This window comes from Bufo bufo, chromosome 2, assembly GCF_905171765.1.
Source record: "Bufo bufo chromosome 2, aBufBuf1.1, whole genome shotgun sequence".
In the NCBI taxonomy this organism is placed as follows: Eukaryota; Metazoa; Chordata; class Amphibia; order Anura; family Bufonidae; genus Bufo; species Bufo bufo.
In genome coordinates, this window is record NC_053390.1 from 222,092,265 (window position 1) to 222,113,140 (window position 20,876).

Consider the following 20,876-nt stretch of genomic DNA (forward strand, 5'->3'; position numbering starts at 1 on the left):
TTTATCAGGATCAAGCTGGACTCCTTCGGCACTAACAACCGACCCTAGATACTTTACGGCTGGTTTTAGCAAATGGCACTTGGATGGCTGGATTTTAAGGCCATATTTAACAAGGACTTGAAACACTTCAGCCAGGTGTTTTAAATGGTCCTCATACGTCTTGGAGTAAATAACGACGTCAACTAGGTATAATAGTACAGTCTCAAAATTCCTATGGCCTAGACAACGCTCCATCAACTGCTGGAATGTCCCTGGAGCATTACACAATCCGAAAGGCATATAATTAAATTCAAACAGACCCATAGGCGTAGTGAAAGCGGTCTTTTCTCGATCCTCTGGGGCCATGGGCACCTGCCAGTACCCACTAGTTAAGTCCAGGGTGGAGAAGTAGACTGATGACCCCAGGGCAATTAAGGACTCCTGGCAATGGATAAGCGTCTTTGTGGGTGATTTGATTGATTTTTCTATAGTCCACGCAGAACCTAATACTGCCATCTTTTTTTCGGACAAGAACTAGGGGCGCAGCCCAGGGACTATCACTGTCCCGGTTTATATTAGAGTCCTTCATCTCCTGTATCATCTCTTTTACGGTCTGATAGGTAGTAGGTGGTATGGGTCTGTATCTCTCCTTGATAGGAGGATGAGAGCCAGTGGGTATGGTGTGCTTGATTACACTGACCTCTCCGTAATCCGTGGGGTGCTTGCTAAAAGCCTTGTGGTGCTCTTTCACCAGATTCAGAACTCCCTCTATTTGCTCCTTCAGAGTGGATTCGTTCCCCACATGAAGTTCTTCCCACCAGGTTACTGAAGAGGCGCTGGCAGGGGCGCTGCTGCTCTGTGTGGTCTGGAACGTCTCCGTGGCAGGCAGACGGATCACATCCTGGAAGGACACCTGGAAAAGCTGAGCAATGGGGCAGTGCTTAAAAAGAGAAACGGGGTGATCACCGAAATTAATCAAACGGACAGGCACTTTACCTTGAGACACGGTCACCAGACTCTTGGCTGTTCGCACGAAGGGATGATTCTCAATTTGGATAGGTTCCACTAGGGCTTGATAGTCCTGGCCCTGAATCCCTAGCACAGCACGGCATCACAGGATGATCTGTGAATTTGGAGGCAGAATTACCGGCCGGTTATCCCGGATCCGGACAGTACAGATTTCTCCCTTTCCATTTGCGAACCTTTGCTGAGCACACAGCACACTGATAGTCTTTTGAATGACTCTTTTAGAAGCAGGTGAAGCTGAGGGTATGGACTGATTCAATGCTTCAAGCACCTCGGAGTAACAGTTTTTAAAGACATTAGTTCCTAGGATCACAGGGTGTCCCCCTTTATCTCCGGCTTGCACCACAATCACACCCTGCTGTGGTAAGGTGGCTTCTCCCACCTGAAGGGTAGGTTCCCAGTACCCATGAACTTTCACTGGCTTGCCGTTGCTGGCAATGATATCTAGCCAGGATTCTGGTGGCTGGGTGAGGAGACTCGCATCCCATAATTTGTCAAAGGCGGGTCGTTGGATAATGGTGACCTGAGACCCCGTATCCAGCAGGGCTTCAAAAGGTATCACGTTGATACATATGTTAATTTTTGGACGAGAGCCTACATATTTGGGCATCCAGCTTGGATCCTTTGGACCTACTGTTCTACCTCCCGAGGGGCGGTCCTCGGCCTCGGGGGTGGCCCGTTTAAATGCCAACACGTTGATTCAGTGTGTCCATATTTTTTACAATAGTGACAGACAGGCTGCTTGCGATTTTTAGATCGGTAATTCAGTCGTCCATCAGGTTCTTTGGGGTATACATCTTTATATGCAGGCGGGAGCCTTTGAGGAAGGGGGCTTTCATCTTCCAGTAACAATGGTCTCTCCCATTACTCTATTTTCCTGCACACCTTCTCCAAGCTCTTAGTGAGGTGATTTACTTGCTCCATTAATGCCGCCACCACATCTGTTACTGGAGCCTGGGTGGCTTGACTGACTCCGGACGGCCTCCCATGAATAGTTTTTAACTGGCAGGCCTGAGGTTCAAGGGAGACCGCTGGCCCCGTGGGCGGGTTTTGGCCTAGGATACTGATGGCCAGCTCTTTAAAGTCCAAAAATGCACAGTTGGGGTGTTGGGCCGACAGCATCCTCAGCTGGCCCTTTAAGTGCTCAGTGTTTATACCCGCAATGAACTGCTCTCTCAGAGTTCGGTCCTGGTCCTCAGCCTCCTTGGGGTCCACCTGGAACACAGCCCTCAGGGTCTCTTGCAGGGACAACGCAAAGTCACAGAGTGACTCACCAGGCTGTTGCTTCCTCCTGAAAAATCACATCTTAACTTTGTACACCGTTCTGGCCTCAAATGTGGTGCAGAGGCGATAAAAAAATCTGTTCTAGGCTACTCTTTTCAGAATGGGGCCATGACATGACTTCCCTGCGGGCGGACACTTCTAACTGGGCTAAGAGGATTTCCATTTGTTGCTCAGCAGAGATAAGGTATAGTCGGAATAGGGCCAGGATCTGGTCTCTAAAGTCCTTCAATTTATGGGCTTCCCCGGAATATCGCGGGAACCAGGTGGCCCGAAAATAATATGGCATGGTCAGTGGCATCAGGCTTGAGGCTGCCGCAGCAGCGGGCGCCCTATTATCAGCTGCGTGCACTTCAGAGGGCAAATCGGGGGCCACTTGCCCCGCTTTTTCAGGTGCGGACATAGCGTTGCTAAGGGGGCTATGGAGTGGGTATGGCCCTTTAAGGCGCAGCGGATCCGGCCGGATCTAAACTGGACGTGCTTCCCCCCGGGTTAAGTCTCTTATTACTAGTGGGGGACCTTCCCCAGTCTCTTTGCAAGGATCGGAACCTCCCTGGTGCGGATATATGAAGGGGCTGGTGAATACGAAAGTTTTTACCTACTCCGGCGAAGCTCAGTCCAAATCTCGCGAGGTACGTGGTTACGTCGTACGGGAGTCCCACGCGCAGCGTCAGAAGATAGGTGCGGCCTCTTGGAGCTCCAGGATTCAAGGTAGGCGGTATCTTCTTTGCAGACAGGGCGGTGTCTTTCCTTCTTGCAGGCTGGGCGGTACCTTCTCTTTGTCTTTTTCGTGCCAAACAGACACAACGAGGCGCACAAATAATCCAGTCCACTTAAGCGCCGATCTTTGTGTATAACGCTGTCTATTCACTGACCGCAAGTGGTGGCTTAGAAACGGCAAAACAGTCCACAGCAATACAATCTTTGCACCGCGATTATTACAGTTCTTTGGCACAACAATTTTTTAATAAACGTAAAGGGCTTTTTCACTTTATGGGCAATAACGGCACACAGTTTATATTCCACAATGGCGTAGGAATGATCGCATCCTGTTCGTGACGCCAAAATATGCAGTACGCAGTCCTGCAGGGTATTGCGATAGTGAGGTCACGGTTACTAGGCAAACGAGGGTTGCTTTTAGGTACTCACAGTTCATAGGATGCCCCTGGGCAGGCGTACAGCAGTGATGGAGAGGCTGGCACAGTAGTCTTCTGGGGCACTCTCTGTATATAGGAACCAGGCCGGTGGTAGGTGAGGTGCCCTGGGTGTTGCAGGTTTTAATGTGCCTGTGACAAGATCCCTTTAAGATTCGTGACGCCAGTGCCTGTAACGGTGGCACACCAATTGCTAGTGGTAATAAGTGAGGAACACGTTGTTGTGGTGAACCAAAACTTCCTTTTACTGGAAACAGTTAACTTTATACAGTCTTTAGTAAAGTTCCATATGACAGCAGCAGTAGTAAGCAGGCCTTAAATATATGGCAGGCACAATGTTGTTGCAAGATACACAGAGGGTAAAAACACTTACAGACCAGGCTGCACTTTTCCTCAGAAATCCTGTGCACTATTCCTCAGAACTCCTGGCTGTCTTTATCCCAAGGCCCGTATGCCCTAATGCTGGCTTTATCCTTGGTGGCAAACTTCCTCAGGTATATATCCTTGCTTTAGGTAAAATCCTTCTGCCCTTCAGCTCTCTTGTCTGGCTGGGATACTGGCTCTGCTCTGCTTGGTTATGGGAACTTGGTTTCTCAGGAGGCAACTCTTCCCCTGCTGACAATCTTCTGAGCTAACTCTGCACTTACTAGCCTCCTGGTCTACACTACTCTTTTCCTGTCTGGGCCTAAATATATATATTAGGGGTTCCCTATCTCCCTCTACAGTCTAGGAGGAGGAACTACACCCTAACAAGCCTGACACACAGATAAACAGGAAAATGCACATAAAACATCATATACATTACAATGGTTATATTAGCCCTTGTGTAGTGCCCACATTTATCTAGTGGGACACTACAACATGAACCCCCTTTTGCCGTGAATGAACCCCTGCTGTGCCTGGGTGACAGGGGCCTAAATCTCTCAAAATCCTCTGTTCTATTGCTGGGTGACATGAACCCCCTTTTGCCGTAAATGAACCCCTGCTGTGCCTGGGTGACAGGGGCCTAAATCTCTCAAAATCCTTTGTACTATTGCTGGGTGACATGAACCCTCTTTTGCCGTAAATGAACCCCTGCTGTGCCTGGGTGACAGGGGCCTAAATCTCTCAAAATCCTCTATTCTATTGCTGGGTGACATGAACCCCCTTTTGCCGTGAATGAACCCTTGCTGTGCCTGGGTGACAGGGGCCTAAATCTCTCCAAATCCTCTGTTCTATTGCTGGGTGACATGAACCCCCTTTTGCCGTGAATGAACCCCTGCTGTGCCTGGGTGACAGGGGCCTAAATCTCTCAAAATCCTCTGTTCTATTGCTGGGAGACATGAACCCCCTTTTGCCGTGAATGAACCCCTGCTGTGCCTGGGTGACATGGGCCTCGTTCTCTCAAAATCCTCTGTTCTATTGCTGGGTGACATGAACCCCCTTTTGCCATGAATGAACCCCTGCTCTGCATTGCTGACAGGGAACTAAATTTTGTAAAAACATCTGTTACTGATCGGAAGATGCACGACTACAAGCGCACGCTGATGATGGCATTCCCACCTGACAGCGGGGGCACAGTGGAAGCACAAGGCGAAGGCAGAGGAGGAGGAAGAGGTCGCCAATGCAGCTGGGGCACCGCCAGCACCTGAGAAGGCAGGGTTAGCATGGCAAAAATGTGGAAAAGCTTTGTCAGCCTTGGAGGTGCTGATCTGCCCTGCAGCCAGTGTATAGTGTGAACGTGTGTTTAGCATGGCAGAGAGCATTATCGCAGGCCGCAGCCAATGTGGACAAGCTTACATTTATTAAAATGAACCAGGCATGGATCCCACAGGACTTGTCCGTACCTTGTGCAGAATAGACATTTATACCAGCCTCAACCATCCATTCTTGTACTCAAGTGCACTTATTCTTTGTTTTATTTTGTTATATGTCCCAATATTTTGGGGGATACCCCAATTAAAAAAATTTAAATAACACAAATCAGTGTTGGCTACCTATTCCTCCTTCACCGCCGCTTCCACCTACACCGCCACGTCAACCTACACCGCCACATCCACCCATCCACCGCCTCCTCAACCTCCTACTCCTAGATCCTGATTGTTATTTTTCATTTTTCTGTATTTTATGTTATTTTAAGTCATTTCCCTATCCATATTTGTTTGCAGAACAGTTGCCATGGTCTTAAACACATTTTGGTGCCTTTTGCAGCCCTCAAGCCCTTTCCAGGACTATTTTAGAGCCATTTTAGTGCCCAAAAGTTTGGGTCCCCATTGACTTCAATGGGGTTCGGGGTCAAGTTCAGGTCCCGAACCCAAACTTTTTTTTCAAGTTCAGCCGAACTCGTCGAACCCGAAAATCCAGGTGTCCGCTCAACTCTAGTCAGCAGCAGTTGCTGTTTGACACCTAGCTATTTAGTATAGCTGCATAGCTGATCGGGGACGGCTCTTTCTGGGAGTAGTCAAAGTGCTGGGTGGGTGACTACTTCCCACGTTCCAGGCCGGGTCTTGACTGGCCTATAAAAAACCCAGCCAGCAGTGTCAGCTGGGTGTGATTACCTCTCTCTGACAGAGGAGCTCTGGCAATCGCTGGATTGGAATCTGAACCGTGTGCAAGGATGGAGGCCTGAGTTTGGGAGGTATGCTCTGTCCTGAGTAATGCCGATCGGGTGTGAACTAACACCTAGGATAACAGTTGACTGTGTTGCTGTATTAACTGTCTAGGTGTGAACTAACACCAAAACTGCAAATGGACTGTGGTACTGTTTTGTTGCCATAAGTGTGACTAAAACACTGAAGTTTATTAAATTACAAACTGGTCTTTGCCTCTATACTGCGTCTGCTTGTATTCTCTACCAGAGCGAATCCCCACAATACATATATTGATGATATATATAGATATATATGTATATATATATATAGACCAAGGAATGTGGGCAGCACCACTGTCTGAAAGGTACAGACGGAGTGCCAGCGGCTGAGTCGGCGATCCACCTCCAAACAATACAGAATAAATTAACTCCGCAGCACATCCGAGTAGTGAAGAAGTAAAAGAAGCTTTAATCACCAAGCATGCGACGTTTCAATCCTCTCAATGGGATTTTTCTCAAGCAGTGCTTGAGAAAAATCCCATTGAGAGGATTGAAACGTCGCATGCTTGGTGATTAAAGCTTCTTTTACTTCTTCACTACTCGGATGTGCTGCGGAGTTCATTTATTCTATATATATATATATATATATATATATATATACACTCACCTAAAGAATTATTAGGAACACCATACTAATACGGTGTTGGACCCCCTTTTGCCTTCAGAACTGCCTTAATTCTACGTGGCATTGATTCAACAAGGTGCTGATAGCATTCTTTAGAAATGTTGGCCCATATTGATAGGATAGCATATTGCAGTTGATGGAGATTTGAGGGATGCACATCCAGGGCACGAAGCTCCCGTTCCACCACATCCCAAAGATGCTCTATTGGGTTGAGATCTGGTGACTGTGGGGGCCATTTTAGTACAGTGAACTCATTTTCATGTTCAAGAAACCAATTTGAAATGATTCGAGCTTTGTGACAAGGTGCATTATCCTACTGGAAGTAGTCATCAGAGGATGGATACATGTTCTCATTCTGTTTACGCCAAAATCGAGACTCATCAGACCAGGCAACATTGTTCCAGTCTTCAACAGTCCAATTTTGGTGAGCTCGTGCAAATTGTAGCCTCATGTTCCTAATAATTCTTTAGGTGAGTGTATATATATATATATATATATATATATATATATATATATAGGTAGATAGATATACACTCACCTAAAGAATTATTAGGAACACCTGTTCTATTTCTCATTAATGCAATTATCTAGTCAACCAATCACATGGCAGTTGCTTCAATGCATTTAGGGGTGTGGTCCTGGTCAAGACAATCTCCTGAACTCCAAACTGAATGTCAGAATGGGAAAGAAAGGTGATTTAAGCAATTTTGAGCGTGGCATGGTTGTTGGTGCCAGACGGGCCGGTCTGAGTATTTCACAATCTGCTCAGTTACTGGGATTTTCACGCACAACCATTTCTAGGGTTTACAAAGAATGGTGTGAAAAGGGAAAAACATCCAGTATGCGGCAGTTCTGTGGGCAAAAATGCCTTGTGGATGCTAAAGAGTGCGGGGCCGACTGATTCAAGCTGATAGAAGAGCAACGTTGACTGAAATAACCACTCGTTACAACCGAGGTATGCAGCAAAGCATTTGTGAAGCCACAACACGCACAACCTTGAGGCGGATGGGCTACAACAGCAGAAGACCCCACCGGGCACCACTCATCTCCACTACAAATAGGAAAAAGAGGCTACAATTTGCACGAGCTCACCAAAATTGGACTGTTGAAGACTGGAAAAATGTCCGAGTCCGAATTTGGCGTAAACAGAATAAGAACATGTATCCATCCTCTGATGGCCACTTCCAGCAGGATAATGCACCATGTCACAAAGCTTGAATTATTTCAAATTGGTTTCTTGAAAATGACAATGAGTTCACTGTACTAAAATGGCCCCCACAGTCACCAGATCCCAACCCAATAGAGCATCTTTGGGATGTGGTGGAACGGGAGCTTCGTGCCCTGGATGTGCATCCCTCAAATCTCCATCAACTGCAAGATGCTATCCTATTAATATGGGCCAACATTTCTAAAGAATGCTATCAGCACCTTGTTGAATCAATGCCATGTAGAATTAAGGCAGTTCTGAAGGCAAAAGGGGGTCCAACACCGTATTAGTATGGTGTTCCTAATAATTCTTTAGGTGAGTGTATATTCACTGCTCAAAAAAATAAAGGGAACACAAAAATAACACATCCTACATCTGAATTAATTAAATATTCTTCTGAAATACTTTGTTCTTTACATAGTTGAATGTGCTGACAACAAAATCACATCAAATTTAAAAATGGAAATCAAATTTTTTAACCCATGGAGGTCTGGATTTGGAGTCACACTCAAAATTAAAGTGGAAAAACACACTACAGGCTGATCCAACTTTGATGTAATGTCCTTAAAACAAGTCAAAATGAGGCTCAGTAGTGTGTGTGGCCTCCTCGTGCCTGTATGACCTTCCTACAACGCCTGTGCATGCTCCTGATGAGGTGGCGGACGGTCTCCTGAGGGATCTCCTCCCAGACCTGGACTAAAGCATCTGCCAACTCCTGGACAGTCTGTGGTGCAACGTGACGTCGGTGGATAGAGCGAGACATGATGTCCCAGATGTGCTCAATTGGATTCAGGTCTGGGGAACGGGCGGGCCAGTCCATAGCATCAATGCCTTCGTCTTGCAGGAACTGCTGACACACTCCAGCCACATGAGGTCTAGCATTGTCTTGCATTAGGAGGAACCCAGGGCCAACCGCACCAGCATATGGTCTCACAAGGGGTCTGAGGATCTCATCTTGGCACCTAATGGCAGTCAGGCTACCTCTGGCGAGCACATGGAGGGCTGTGCGGCCCTCCAAAGAAATGCCACCCCACACCGTTAGTGACCCAATGCCAAACCGGTCATGCTGGAGGATGTTGCAGGCAGCAGAACGTTCTCCACGGCGTCTCAAGACTCTGTCACGTCTGTCACATGTGCTCAATGTGAACCTGCTTTCATCTGTGAAGAGCACAGGGCGCCAGTGGCGAATTTGCCAATCTTGGTGTTCTCTGGCAAATGCCAAACGTCCTGCACGGTGTTGGGCTGTAAGCACAACCCCCACCTGTGGATGTCGGGCCCTCATATCACCCTCATGGAGTCTGTTTCTGACCGTTTGAGCAGACACATGCACATTTGTGGCCTGCTGGAGGTCATTTTGCAGGGCTCTGGCAGTGCCCCTCCTGTTCCTCCTTGCACAAAGGCGGAGGTAGCGGTCCTGCTGCTGGGTTGTTGCCCTTCTACGGCCTCCTTCACGTCTCCTGATGTACTGGCCTGTCTCCTGGTAGCGCCTCCATGCTCTGGACACTACGCTGACAGACACAGCAAACCTTCTTGCCACAACTCGCATTGATGTGCCATCCTGGATAAGCTGCACTACCTGAGCCACTTGTGTGGGTTGTAGACTCCGTCTCATGCTACCACTAGAGTGAAAGCACCGCCAGCATTCAAAAGTGACCAAAACATCAGCCAGGAAGCATAGGAACTGAGAAGTGGTCTGTGGTCACCACCTGCAGAACCACTCCTTTATTGGGGGTGTCTTGCTAATTGCCTATAATTTCCACCTGTTGTCTATCCCATTTGCACAACAGCATGTGAAATTGATTGTCACTCAGTGTTGCTTCCTAAGTGGACAGTTTGATTTCACAGAAGTGTGATTGACTTGGAGTTACATTGTGTTGTTTAAGTGTTCCCTTTATTTTTTTCAGCAGTGTATATATATATATATATATATATATATATAGAGAGAGAGAGAGAGAGAGAGAGAGAAAGATATTTAATAATCTATAACCGTGTGAGCTAGGAGATGATCATGTAACAGTGTTTGTATGCAAGGTTAAGTTGTGCAGAGCAAGCACTGCAGTGCAGGAGCCGGGGAAGGGCAGATTATTCACACCCACAAATATTGATGAGGGAGAGCTCAGCATTGTTGTTACACGCCCCCACAGCTTTGCTGCAGCATGTAAACAAAGCATGAATAACAGAACTATGCAAAGGTATAAGTATGTTTTTCTTTTTAAGAAATCAAGCTTAACTAATGTGTATGTAAGTCCTGATGAGGAATAAAAAAAGATGCTCGATCCTCCTGGTCTATCTATGATATAGTCTCTGTAGCTCTTGTTCCATGTATGGTCACTTAAGGTGAAGAAAACAAAAGAAACACTGCAGTCAGGATTTTTTTTATTTTTTTATTTTTTGGGGGGTAGAAGGGGAGGGAAGAAATGGGGAAGGGAAGGTTATTTTTGTTTTTTTGGGAAATATTTGTTTTTTTTAATTATTTTTATGGAGAGGGATTAAGGAGAGAAGAGGAAAGGAGAAGTGGGGGAAGGGAAGATTATTTTTTGTATTCTTTTTTTAAGGAAGGGGATTTTTTTGTTTTCAGTTGTTTTTTGGTGGCAGTAGTTCAGGATGGTGCTTGACTGTTCGCCTTTACACTGGCTCTTTTTCCGGAGGCTCTCTAGATTTTATTTTCCTCCTGCAGAATATGCAGATGCTAAAAAAAGAAGAAGATCAGTTATTTAATATCCACTATTTACATGTGAGCTCTGAATGAAATGTGTGCACAGATCCTCCAATGTGTTCTCGTTACATTATAACATGTCTGGCCTTGTAATATGCGCCACATTTACCATGAAGCCTTCAGCACTGTGATAAATCTGGCGCACCTTGTGACTGCCTGGACTAAGTTTACGCTGTGTAAATATTAAGCAGCAATAATACGCTAGCTCCATAGAGTATCTTATAAATGCTACCTACCATATGCCAGCGATCAACATGATGGTGACGGAGCCGGCCACAGATATTGCTGTGAGGGAAGCATTGCTGTTATGGAGCTCCTCTAGAATTGGCGACTCAGGCGCTGTGATGTCAAGCACATCAGGAAGTGTTGGGCGAGGATGGTATTTTTCTATCCCCTGTTCCGATCCACTGATAACTAAATGAGGAAAACAATTACATTAATAGTTCATACCATGAAGAGAATGATAATGACTTTGTAGTGTATCTTATATGAAATAATATTATATATATTTCAGAATTGTCTGTATCATGGCGGCTCAGAAGCACTGTCAAAACCAAGAGTGGCTCCAAAATACCGAAGTGGCTTAAATTATCACTTTATAGGTTTTTCCTTACAAATACTAATATAAAATCACCCCACATTGTAGGTGACACTTCAGCTTTTCGGAACTAGATCCTTTCTCCCTAAATTTCACCTATAAACAGATATGAATCCCATGTATCTAAGTATTACCACCCAGCATAGTGCCAGTAATAATATGTCCTCACCTGCCACATTGTAGGTGATCTTACTCACTGGCACTTCAGAGTCCAGGATGGTGGTACACGTGTACCGGCCGGAGTCCCCCTTCATTACGCCCTTGATCACTAGGTAGGGCTCCCGGGTGATTTTGGGTTCATGTTCACGATGCTAGAGAGATAATATAGAGAACTGTTAGAACCTCATAGGTCACAATTACTTATAATTCATTGTGATTATTATTAAGACAAAAGTAGATAACATTACTGATAATAATTTGCTGACATGACATAACATGGGTAAAAGGACTTTCTGATAAATGTTTTGGGTGATGAAGGAAATGGTTTGGAAAGCGCTGCCTTAAAGAGGACCTTTCACATGTATAAACTATGTGAACTGAGTATGCTGCCATATAGAGCGGCGCCCGAGGATCTCACTGCACTTACTATTTTCCCCGGGCGCCGCTCTGTTCTCCCGTTATAGGCTCCAGTACCTTTGCTCCTTAAGTTATAGTAGGCGGGTCTTCCCTTGTCCTGTGGGCGTCTCCTTCTCCTAGGCTGCAGCGCTGGCCAATCGCAGCGCACAGCTCACAGCCTGGGAGTTTTTTTTCTCCCAGGCTGTGAGCTGTGCGCTGCGATTGGCCAGCGCTACAGCCTAGGAGAAGGAGACGCCCACAGGACAAGGGAAGACCCGCCTACTATAACTTAAGGAGCAAAGGTACCGGAGGGCATAACGGGAGAACGGAGCGGCGCCCGGGGATAATAGTAAGTGCAGTGAGATCCTCGGGCGCCGCTCTACATGGCAGCATACTCAGTTCACATAGTTTATACAAGTGAAAGGTCCTCTTTAATATGATGGTCATAAAACTTATTAACAATCTCCCAGTTTTGCACTTATTTTCTTGGGCATCTGCATTTCACTTACCAGGGTGAACACGTTCTGATAGGAGTCCTCCAGCCTCGCGTACCATTCAAAGCTGCAGTCCAGAATTAGTTCTTCATACTCTGGAACTTTGATATTTATCTCTAGAAAGAAGGAAAATGAAAGAAGATATTACAGAAGTAATTGTGTAGATATTCTGTCCTGCATTTAAAGGGGTTGTCTCAATAACACGTCTCCTTCCATATGACCTAATAGGAAATATCGGCATCATCGAGAGGACTGATAGTAACTGATTATATTCTTCTGTCTCCTCACCTCCACAGTTTACAGTCTCTGCGAGATGAGACTTGTGATCTTTACATGGAGAGCAGGACTGTCCAGTTTTTAGATCTGAGAAAAGAAAAAAGAAATGAAATATAAGCCAAGCATTAGACACTTTTATAATATTATAATAAGTATGATAATCATATGCTAGTATCTATCACCCCTCTGTCAACAGCACATGGACAATATACTGTACAGGCTGCCACAAATCACCCTTATAGTCTGCTTATGGACGGAATCATATTAATGTAAATGTCCTCCTGCTTCAGGAAGTCTGATTCTCTGCCATGAACTATGGACTATTGGAAGTGACTGGAATATTTAGTCACTTTACTGGCATACTATATGAATGTAGATATAAGAATAGAAACTTCTACTTTACCGAAACATCTGTTGGAGGTGCACAGGCAGCTGCATCTCTCCAAGTAGTCTGTGAAAAGAGGAAATGGCATATAATAGTCAGTGCGTGCTGTGTATAGCACCTATGTAGTGCTGCTCACCTTTGTATAATAGGCACAGTACACATACTATACACATAGTTTACACACACTGAAGGGAGAGGTCCATTGACGTATTATATAATGTAATCCTAGATCCTCTGGTGTATGATAGAATTCTTATACTGTACCTTGATTTTTTGGAGGGCCCCCGGCGCAGACAACCTTCTCCTCGGCGCAGGTCTTACAGTTGGTATAGGTTTGCACCATTAATCCTGGGGAAATGCACTTGTGTTATAACTTACCAAACTTAGATAGAATAATAATGACAAGAAGCTGGTATAAAATGTACTTACCACAGCTGTCTGCACCTGAGGAATGGAGAAGAAAGAAGATATTACTGACAGTTCTCATTGTCAAACCCAGAAACCTCTAATCTCTGGGTCTCATTATTACATGATATCAGTGTCTCTGTCTTGATCGCTGTGTTTTCTAGATTTCCATTGACAGGAATCTCTGAGCTACCCCAGTACAGTCCGGGCCCTCTATAAAGAGCAGCAGCTCCTAGTGCAAACATCCCTGACAACGAATCAGATGCTGGCTTTCATGTGTCCAGTACAGGGTAGGAGATAACAGCACTGATGTGATTGGTGGCTGTGGGGATCTCTAGTTTGTGTCTCCATTACTATTACTACATGAGGCCTGTTTGTGTAATACATTTATATGTCATATTATAGCACATGTTATATCTAGAAGAACTCACCTTGTTTATTTGGACACCTCCCTAAAAGTGAGAAATGAAGGAATACAGAATTACTAATAGAAAACAATATAGAGAACAGAAATCCCCTGTATATGACGACTCCATCTATAACATGGCAATAATACCACAGAAAACTGCACAAATAGCAATTCCCTTTATAGGACATTTTATTACAATCACTCCCTCCTGTCACTAGGCTGTATGGAAAGGAAATCGAGCAGAAAACACCATCTCTGACAACCTACCAGACACGTAGAACACAAGTACAATGGTAGACAGGTAAAAGATTTCACTTACGTTGGTTTGAGTCCTGGACGATAACCTTGAGCTTTTCTTTGAGTCGCTGGAATTGGAGTCCAATGATGTGAAGAAGCTGGATCTCTAAAATATATAAAGAGGAGAATAATGAGTCCAGTCCCCTCATCTATTGGTCTGTGCCCCCAACACACTGACAATTCCTATTAATAAGAGAAGTAGAATTCCCGCCTACATAGAAAATATTGTACATACCCTTAAAATCTATATCCTGGATGACGTCCACAGATTTTTTATATTCGGACGCAATTTCAGATATAGCATATTTATCTGGAAAGAAAATAATGCTACATTACTTATTTATCTAATATCTATCTATCTATCTAGGCTCTATCTAGAGATTTCATAAAACAGAAATAATGGTAATAACACAATTACCCAGTATCCCGACTTCATCCTCAAGGTAGTCCAGGACTTTTTTCTCGGTGACTTTGGCAAACCGCTTGATCTTTACATAGGCTTCTATTGAGTCAATGTCATCGACTTGGCTTTTGATAAGGGTGTTGAATTTATCCATAGCCATTTTCCCTCTGGAATCGCATGGTATGCAACAGAGAGATTGTCCGATGAAGACAGATGTTACCAGCAGTAGAAGCCACATGGTCTGGATAGAACCAGGCATTTTTAGTAAAATCGCTTCCAGTAGCAAATAATCGCTAAGGACGCAAGAGAACAGAACTATGTCCCACTGAGAAGACAACAGCACTGCACAGATTAGAGCTGCAGGCACTGGTTAACCACCTCCGGACTGCCTAACGCAGGATCGCGTTCCGGAGGTGGCAGCCCTGCGCAGAGTCACGCATATATGCGTCATCTCACGATGGGCGAGATTTTCTGTGAACGCGCGCACACAGGCGCGCGCGCTCACACAGGCGCGCGCGCTCACAGGCGCGCGCGCTCACAGGAACGGAAGGTAAGAGAGTTGATCTCCAGCCTGCCAGCGGCAATCGTTCGCTGGCAGGCTGGAGATGTGTTTTTTTTAACCCCTAACAGGTATATTAGACGCTGTTTTGATAACAGCGTCTAATATACCTGCTACCTGGTCCTCTGGTGGTCCCATTTGTTTGGATCGACCACCAGAGGACACAGGTAGCTCAGTAAAGTCCCACCAAGCACCACTACACTACACTACACCCCCCCCGTCACTTATTAACCCCTTATTAGCCCCTGATCACCCCTGATCACCCCATATAGACTCCCTGATCACCCCCCTGTCATTGATAACCCCCCTGTCATTGATCACCCCCCTGTAAAGCTCCATTCAGATGTCCGCATGATTTTTACGGATCCACTGATAGATGGATCGGATCCGCAAAATGCATCCGGACGTCTGAATGAAGCCTTACAGGGGCGTGATCAATGACTGTGGTTATCACCCCATATAGACTCCCTGATTTCCCCCCTGTCATTGATTTCCCCCCTGTCATTGATTACACCCCTGTCATTGATCAACCCCCTGTAAAGCTCCATTCAGACGTCCGCATGATTTTTACGGATCCACTGATAGATGGATCGGATCCGCAAAACGCATCCGGACGTCTGAATGAAGCCTTACAGGGGCATGATCAATGACTGTGGTGATCACCCCATATAGACTCCCTGATCACCCCCCTGTAAAGCTCCATTCAGATGTCCGCATGATTTTTACGGATGCACTGATAGATGGATCCGATCCGCAAAACGCATCCGGACGTCTGAATGAAGCCTTACAGGGGCATGATCAATGACTGTGGTGATCACCCCATATAGACTCCCTGATCACCCCCCTGTAAAGCTCCATTCAGATGTCCGCATGATTTTTACGGATGCACTGATAGATGGATCCGATCCGCAAAACGCATCCGGACGTCTGAATGAAGCCTCACAGGGGCATGATCAATGACTGTGGTGATCACCCCATATAGACTCCCTGATCACCCCCCTGTCATTGATTACCCCCCTGTAAAGCTCCATTCAGATGTCCGCATGATTTTTACGGATGCACTGATAGATGGATCGGATCCGCAAAACGCATCCGGACGTCTGAATGAAGCCTTACAGGGGCGTGATCAATGACTGTGGTGATCACCCCATATAGACTCCCTGATCACCCCCCTGTCATTGATTACCCCCCTGTCATTGATTACCCCCCTGTAAAGCTCCATTCAGACGTCCGCATGATTTTTACGGATCCACTGATAGATGGATCGGATCCGCAAAACGCATCCGGACGTCTGAATGAAGCCTTACAGGGGCGTGATCAATGACTGTGGTGATCACCCCATATAGACTCCCTGATCACCCCCCTGTCATTGATCAACCCCCTGTCATTGATCACCCCCCCTGTCATTGATCACCCCCCTGTCATTGATCACCCCCCTGTAAGGCTCCATTCAGACATTTTTTTGGCCCAAGTTAGCGGAATTATTTTTTTTTTTTCTTACAAAGTCTCATATTCCACTAACTTGTGCCAAAAAATAAAATGCCAGGGCAGTATAAATACCCCACATGTGACCCCATTTCGGAAAGAAGACACCCCCAGGTATTCCGTGAGGGGCATATTGAGTCCATGAAAGATTGAAATTTTTGTCCCAAGTTAGCGGAACGGGAGACTTTGTGAGAAAAAAATTAAAAATATCAATTTGTGCCAAAAAAAAAAAAATTCTATGAACTCGCCATGCCCCTCATTGAATACCTTGAGGTGTCTTCTTTCCAAAATGGGGTCACATGTGGGGTATTTATACTGCCCTGGCATTCTAGGGGCCCCAAAGCGTGAGAAGAAGTCTGGTATCCAAATATCTAAAAATGCCCTCCTAAAAGGAATTTGGGCACCTTTGCGCATCTAGGCTGCAAAAAAGTGTCACACATCTGGTATCGCCGTACTCAGGAGAAGTTGGGGAATGTGTTTTGGGGTGTCATTTTACATATACCCATGCTGGGTGAGATAAATATCTTGGTCAAATGCCAACTTTGTATAAAAAAATGGGAAAAGTTGTCTTTTGCCAAGATATTTCTCTCACCCAGCAAGGGTATATGTAAAATGACACCCCAAAACACATTCCCAACTTCTCCTGAATACGGCGATACCACATGTGTGACACTTTTTTGCAGCCTAGGTGGGCAAAGGGGCCCATATTCCAAAGAGCACCTTTAGGATTTCACAGGTCATTTACCTACTTACCACACATTAGGGCCCCTGGAAAATGCCAGGGCAGTATAACTACCCCACAAGTGACCCCATTTTGGAAAGAAGACACCCCAAGGTATTCCGTGAGGGGCATGGCGAGTTCCTAGAATTTTTTATTTTTTGTCACAAGTTAGTGGAAAATGCTGATTTTTTTTTTTTTTTTTCATACAAAGTCTCATATTCCACTAACTTGTGACAAAAAATAAAAACTTCCATGAACTCACTATGCCCATCAGCGAATACCTTGGGGTCTCTTCTTTCCAAAATGCGGTCACTTGTGGGGTAGTTATACTGCCCTGGCATTCTAGGGGCCCAAATGTGTGGTAAGGAGTTTGAAATCAAATTCTGTAAAAAATGACCTGTGAAATCCGAAAGGTGCTCTTTGGAATATGGGCCCCTTTGCCCACCTAGGCTGCAAAAAAGTGTCACACATCTGGTATCTCCGTACTCAGGAGAAGGTGGGGAATGTGTTTTGGGGTGTCATTTTACATATACCCCTGCTGGGTGAGAGAAATATCTTGGCAAAAGACAACTTTTCCCATTTTTTTATACAAAGTTGGCATTTGACCAAGATATTTATCTCACCCAGCATGGGTATATGTAAAAAGACACCCCAAAACACATTCCCCACCTTCTCCTGAGTACGGAGATACCAGATGTGTGACACTTTTTTGCAGCCTAGGTGGGCAAAGGGGCCGATATTCCAAAGAGCACCTTTCGGATTTCACAGGTCATTTTTTACAGAATTTGATTTCAAACTCCTTACCACACATTTGGGCCCCTAGAATGCCAGGGCAGTATAACTACCCCACAAGTGACCCCATTTTGGAAAGAAGAGACCCCAAGGTATTCGCTGATGGGCATAGTGAGTTCATAGAACTTTTTATTTTTTGTCACAAGTTAGTGGAATATGAGACTTTGTAAGAAAAAAAAAAAAAAAAAAAAAATCATCATTTTCCGCTAACTTGTGACAAAAAATAAAAAGTTCTATGAACTCACTATGCCCATCAGCGAATACCTTAGGGTGTGTACTTTCCGAAATGGGGTCATTTGTGGGGTGTTTGTACTGTCTGGGCATTGTAGAACCTCAGGAAACATGACAGGTGCTCAGAAAGTCAGAGCTGCTTCAAAAACGGAAATTCACATTTTTGTACCATAGTTTGTAAACGCTATAACTTTTACCCAAACCATTTTTTTTTTACCCAAACATTTTTTTTTTATCAAAGACATGTAGAACAATAAATTTAGAGCAAAATTTATATATGGATGTAGTTTTTTTTGCAAAATTTGACAACTGAAAGTGAAAAATGTCATATTTTTGCAAAAAAATCGTTAAATTTCGATTAATAACAAAAAAAGTAAAAATGTCAGCAGCAAAGAAATACCACCAAATGAAAGCTCTATTAGTGAGAAGAAAAGGAGGTAAAATTCATTTGGGTGGTAAGTTGCATGACCGAGCAATAAATGGTGAAAGTAGTGTAGGTCAGAAGTGTAAAAAGTGGCCTGGTCTTTCAGGTTGTTTAAGCACTGGGGGCTGAAGTGGTTAAGGAACACTGTCTTTATGACATCACTGTATGATGTCACCGGAATATGCAAATGAGGAACGCATAAGCCACTGGATTGGTGGAAAATGTAATTGTGACATCATCACATGAATATGTAAATTAGGCTCTGGAGCACATAAGCCATTGCATTGGTGGAAAATTTAATCATGACATTATCATATGCAAATAATGCTCTGGAACATGAGATGTTAAATAGTGTTGAGCGCGAATATTCGAATTGCGAATTTTTTTCTCGAATATCGCAATTTCGAGATTTCGCGAATATTTAGAATATCGTTCTATATATTCGCGAAATAGAATATTCGTTTTTTTTCTTTTTTTTTTTATTATATTTTTTTCTTTCCCACTTCCCTAAAGTTGTTCTTACCTGTCCTTTGGATTCCTGGCTTCCTGGCTGCTCCAGTCAGTGGCGCTTTCAACTTACTGCTATATTCCATATTAGCTAAATTACAATCTAATCTATATGTGTATTTTACGAAATTTCGCAATAGTCGCAATTGCGATGCGAGTAATATAACACGAAATATTCGCATGAAGATTTCAACTTAGCACTGCTATACTCCATATTCTATCCCAATATGGAATATAGCTGTGCTAAGTTAGCACTGCTATATTCCATATTAGGCTAGAATATGGAGTATAGCTGTGCTAAGTTGAAATCTTCATGCGAATATTTCGTGTTATATTAGTCGCATCGCAATTTAATAGAACGCATCGAGTAATATAACACGAAATATTCGCATGAAGATTTCAACTTAGCACTGCTATACTCCATATTCTAGCCTAATATGGAATATAGCTGTGCTAACTTAGCACAGCTATATTCCATATTAGGCTAGAATATGGAGTATAGCAGTGCTAAGTTGAAATCTTCATGCGAATATTTTGTGTTATATTAGTCGCATCGCAATTTAATAGAACGCATCGAGTAATATAACACGAAATATTCGCATGAGGATTTCAACTTAGCACTGCTATACTCCATATTCTAGCCTAATATGGAATATAGCTGTGCTAAGTTAGCACTGCTATATTCCATATTAGGCTAGAATATGGAGTATAGCTGTGCTAAGTTGAAATCTTCATGCGAATATTTCGTGTTATATTAGTCGCATCGCAATTTCGACTTTTTCAAATGTTCTTAATATTGCTCTAACTTCGTCTTTTAGAAATTTCGTAATATTGCTCTAACTTCATCTCTTAGAATATTACGAATATTCTAAAAGACGAAGTTAGAGCAATATTACGAAATTTCGTAAAATACACGTATAGATTGTAATTTAGCTAATATAGTGCTATAATCCCTTTTTTTTCCTGTAATTTTTTTTGCCTCTTCTGAACTTAAGTTTTGTAAAATATGTACACTATTAAAAATTATTACTATAGCAGTATATTAGCTTAAATACAATCTATGTGTATTTTACGAAATTTCGTAATATTGCTCTAACTTCATCTTTTAGAATATTACGAATATTCTAAAAGACGAAGTTAGAGCAATATTAAGAATATTTGCAAAAGTCGAAATTGCGATGCGAGTAATATAACACGAAATAGTCGCATGAAGATTTCAATTTAGCACAGCTATATTCCATATTCTAGCCTAATATGGAATATAGCAGTGCTAACTTAACACAGCTATATTCCATATTAGGCTAGAATATGGAATATAGCAGTGCTAAGTTTAAATCTTCATGCGACTATTTCGTGTTATATTACTCGCATCGCAATTTCGACTTTTGCAAATGTTCTTAATATTGCTCTAACTTCGTCTTTTAGAATATTCGTAATATTCTAAGAGACGAAGTTAGAGCAATATTACAAAATTTCGTAATATACACATATTAGCCTAGCCATAGTCATTAGCTTAGCATAGGAACGTTGCCTTATACTATCAAGATAAATTTTCGCAATATGCGAAAAATAATTTCGCGATAATTGGAATAATTGCGAATATTCGATTTCGACGAATATAACACGAATATTCATGCGAATATTCGCGAAATATCGCGAAACCGAATATGGCACCTCCCGCTCATCACTAATGTTAAAGTAATTTAGGAACGTGCAAG

The 20,876-nt window shown here is 43.8% G+C and overlaps 1 long non-coding RNA gene across 1 annotated transcript; it reads right to left on the reverse strand.

Moving 5' to 3' along the window:
- Nucleotides 1–12,959: 12,959 nt before the first annotated feature.
- Nucleotides 12,960–14,135, reverse strand: LOC120991409. The gene is made up of 5 exons (XR_005776661.1): nucleotides 14,059–14,135; nucleotides 13,762–13,782; nucleotides 13,355–13,369; nucleotides 13,190–13,273; nucleotides 12,960–12,991 (listed from the first exon to the last, which is right to left on the reverse strand). It is a non-coding gene; the product is annotated as an uncharacterized LOC120991409 (long non-coding RNA).
- Nucleotides 14,136–20,876: the final 6,741 nt, after the last annotated feature.